We start from the raw sequence: 4,319 nt of genomic DNA, 5'->3' as shown, positions 1-4,319 counted from the left end.
ATGTTGAGAAGAGAAGAAATAATAATTAAAAGGTTCAAATCTTGTAATTTAATATTGTTATTAAAACTTTGCTGTATATTCTATTCTTTAACATTTGGTGTTCATATAAAATTTACTTGGCAATGCTTGACATTTGAAATAAACTTTTTTCTATGGTTTTATTTGCAAGTGTTCCATTAATTTTACTAGCTACAGTTGGGTTATAAAGAGTCTGAAATCTAAAAGGACACTGTCAAGGTTGGGTCAATGTTTCAGTTTTTGGCAGTGTCGCCACTCCCAACTCACTTGAATCCATTCAACAGTTTTTTCCTACAGACGAGCCCAAGCTGTGATGCTCAGATATACATGTTGAACTCTGAAGATCAAGGTTGTTCTGGGCTGGAGCAAATACTGGTGCATGAAGAGTCAGATGGGTGCTGTTTTAGAGCTCCTCTTAGCTCTGACATGCAGAGACTTAATGATCCAAAGATTTGGTTGATATCTATCTCTACTTTTGTACAATTGAGTTCACAAATGTGTATACAGAGAGAGAAGAGTATCAGTAAAAATTGATAAATGGCAAGCAGTAAAACAGTGATAAATATTTTGCTAAAGTGTGAAACAAATGTGGTTGTCAAATTGTTTCTGTAACGAAGCAGTTTTCAAACTGTTAAAAGGTAATTCTAAGCAGTAGCTAGTGAAGTTCTTTCTTATAGAAACAAATACCCAAAACCTTGGCAATGTCTTTTTGAATTGATTGATAACTTGAATTAGATACAAGTCTGTACTGATGAAAATTTTTCTGAATTTTAATCATTATGAATATTCTTTGCTATCTGAAGTTACCATATGTTTTAATTATGTGTATTTAAAAACAATAACTACTTAAAAAGCAAAAAGGAATCCTAGGAGGGGTGCAATAATATTAATTTAAATGCTAATGCAAATCAAAGCAACATCATGTTTTTCTAGCTTTCCCTGTAGATAAAATTCTGTACATTTGGTTGAAAAGCTTACATTTTTCTGCATTGTGGATACGTTGCCTCATGCAGTATCAGTAAATATCTATTTTACTTTGGACTTAAATAAAATTTGAAATATGACTTGCAGTTTTAGTTGGAATCCATTTCTTAGACTGAAGTATAATGTTTACTGAGCTTTGGAGAAGGCAAAGCATTTATCAGAAACTTGAAATCCCTTCTTGTGGTACAAACTCTGAGCCTGTTGCTGCAAGCAGGTGAACACAGTGTATACTCTCAGTGTGGTCAGCAGAAGAGGTGTATACAGTGTTTTCAATGTCAAACCTACCAATACTTCCCTCTAATTAAACTAAACCATTTCTTGATGCATCTGTAATTCATAGGTGTTCTGTGCATTACTCCTCATCAGGAATGTTGGGGAATGCATTCGGATTTTTAATGTTAATTGCTAGAATGACCAAACTAAAGTAATATTCATATGGTAATGTAAACTTTTTAAAAAAGTAGAAATGCATTACTGTATACAGTGGAAAGCTATTTATTGTACCTCTGGGCTTATTCCTCTAAAAATCATAGCGTAAAAAAATCTTTGTCAAGCCTGAACTGATGTATATAACTGAAATAATGTAAAGTTATATTTTCATGTTTTTATACTTAACAACATGATGGGAATACATAATGTATGAGTATTTCAATTCAGATAATATTGATTCGATAATACACATTTCAGTTAAAAAAGCAGTAATAATAGTTTAATATCCATGTTAACAGTACATCAGTATATTGCTATATAAAGTATGTCTGTGTGCATTTAAGTGAAAAGTAGTCAAGAGTGATGAAAGCTGTCCAAGGGTTTTTTATTCATTTTATATGAAAACTGTTATGGAGCAACCAAAATGTTTATGAACTCAAACTTGTGTAAATTTCAAAATGTCCTTTTACTGTAGCTTTTTGTTTACAGTACAGTATCTTATTTTCTGCTTTGTTAAATGAGTAACGGTACAAAGCTGGACACACACTTTCTAAGACATTAACGTTCTCGTTTTTTCATGTATACTTATATGACAGAAAATGCTTCTGATTTTATTTTTCAATCTAACACATGGCTTTTCTGGAGTGTTGTATAAACTTCAATCATACATAAAAGATCTTCTTAAAAAAGGCAAAAGACCTTTAACGTCTGCTTAGTATTATTGAAATCTGGTTTCTTACTTATTATAAATGTATTTTTCTAAGATTTTACATGGAGCAAACCTGTTTGTCCCCACAGACATGAAATTCCCTTGAAGAGTTTATGAGGTTTCTTCTTTTCTTGAATGAAGTTTCAATGAAGAGCATAAATATTCTCCCAAGTCATCTTGTAGCTCAAGGATAGATTTACTGTAGTTTTTGTTATCATTAAATGAAGTAATGTAACTTTCTTGCCAACAATATAATTGTATCTCTGGACTGTAACTTTCCTGATCACAGTTACAATGACTGTGTGACAGGTTGATTAAGCTACTAGGTTAAGTATCTATTCAGTAACGCTATCTAAAACTGTCAGTTTCAACCTGTACTTTTTAAAACTTAAACAGACTGTTGATGTCTCCAAAGCAGAGAAAGAACCTGAGAAATGGCAGATACTTTTTGTATATATTCATAGTATCAGTACTAGATACCTAGTACAACAGAGAGTTTGCTGTAATGAACAAATTGAGTCTGAAGAGGTTTGCAGTATGAAAGGTTCAATGTTTTTATGTAAATGTATTGTACTTTTTAACAGAGTGTGTTTCTGCGGTATCAGCCTCTTCTTTGGCTGATAGAGGCAGACAATATCTTTACATGAAACTTTGCACAACTAATTGTATTTTAAAATACAAGTAGATTATTTCAGCTGTCATTTGGTGGAGTTATATGAATGCAGTGGTCACCAGCAAAATAGAATCAGCAGCAGCTGTTCTGCCTGGTATTTCTAGAGGCTTCTCAGACTTGTTTGACAGCACCAAAGTTTATTAAATCTTTTCATTTAAGCTGTCATGGGATCACAAAAATTTGCTGTGAGAGATCCATCAGGTCTAAATTATCTTAGGAATTCATATCAAGCACTTCAAAAAAAAAAATAAGCAAATGACTTAGCTCTTGACTTAATTTGAAACATTTTCCCTAGTATCAATGTTTCTAGATAATAGAGAATACTGTACACCTGTATGAAACACAATAGAATTGTATACATTAATTGCACTGATGTGACAGATTTCATTCAATTTATGCCTACTGTTGGTCTTTCTGAAATTTCTGCTCATCCTGGTACTAATACTCTAAATTTCAGGGCTGCTTCAAATAGATAAATAGTAAAATTGCCCTAAATTTTTTCTATTTTCTGTGTTGAATGCTATCTTTCCTCTCTCCCGAAAGAAGTTTGATAAGCATGTCTACATCTATTATCCAGGGGCACGGGAACTTCACATGGTGACAACTTCATAACAAAGAGTCTTAATTGATTCCTACTTGCATTCAGTAGGTGTCAAGTACTTGTAATCTAAACTAACTGTAATATTTGTAGTGTATCTTTTCTTTCAGAGATTTCCTTAAAGTAGTTAATATCACTTTGATGTTCACACCTTCAGAGTCATTTAGTGCTTTAATATATTGAACTGAGATTTTTTTAATAAAAGAAAATGTATATGTTTTGGTAAACAATTGGCAAAAAATGGAACATAGTAAGATACAATATAAAAATTCTGAGAATTATGACTCTAATTCCCCTGCAGCTTTCATGTGACACAAGACCCTCCCCCAGTCCCTAATCTTATTTTTAGGACATATTACACAATACTTTTTCTTTTTTTCCCTCTTGCCCCACTATGTGGAGTTAGTTCTAAGGCATACTTTTTAGCTTGGTAGGCTGGTAGGAACTGTAATTACTCCATATAATACTTACTATAATTGATTTGACAGTCATTAAAAATGTTTATAATGGCTCATTGCATATATCTCTGTATTAAAGCAGCAGTGGTGATAAAAATGGGAAAGGTTATCTAAGATAACCCCTTTGTCCAAGTAGTATCATCCACTGCACTTGTTCTTCTATCACTCTCCCACTCTCCTTTGTTCATGTCTTACTGCTGATGAAAGTTTAGCTACCTCTGTAGTCAGCTCAGTACTTTACTTACCTCAGTGGTGAGAAAATTCTTTATACATAAAAGAAAAGTACCTAATTTCATGAAGTTGTCCAGTGAATGACTGTGTACAAATTGCCCAATATTCTTCCTCCCTTTACACTTATAGCTCCCACTCAACAGGAAAGGAGCATTACTACATACTGTAGACATAGAGAAGAAGTTCACATGTAATTTGTCATAATTTTTAACAAATGCT

At 32.7% G+C, this 4,319-nt stretch overlaps 1 protein-coding gene across 3 annotated transcripts in view; it reads left to right on the top strand.

Moving 5' to 3' along the window:
* GRIA2 (glutamate ionotropic receptor AMPA type subunit 2) overlaps nucleotides 1-2,149 on the top strand; it is a 96,607-nt gene extending 94,458 nt beyond the window's left edge. For all 3 annotated transcript variants that reach the window (XM_027636162.1, XM_027636158.1, XM_027636159.1), the window contains one exon: nucleotides 1-2,149. This exon is cut by the window's left edge and continues 718 nt beyond it. The gene's annotated coding sequence lies outside the window, so the exon portion shown is untranslated.
* The last annotated feature ends 2,170 nt before the right edge of the window (nucleotides 2,150-4,319 follow it).

This window comes from Corapipo altera, unplaced genomic scaffold (genome assembly GCF_003945725.1).
Source record: "Corapipo altera isolate COAL_440 unplaced genomic scaffold, ASM394572v1 22b, whole genome shotgun sequence".
NCBI classification, from domain to species: Eukaryota; Metazoa; Chordata; class Aves; order Passeriformes; family Pipridae; genus Corapipo; species Corapipo altera.
Note: the sequence above shows the minus strand (reverse complement) of the source record. Positions and strands in the feature narration are given on the sequence as shown.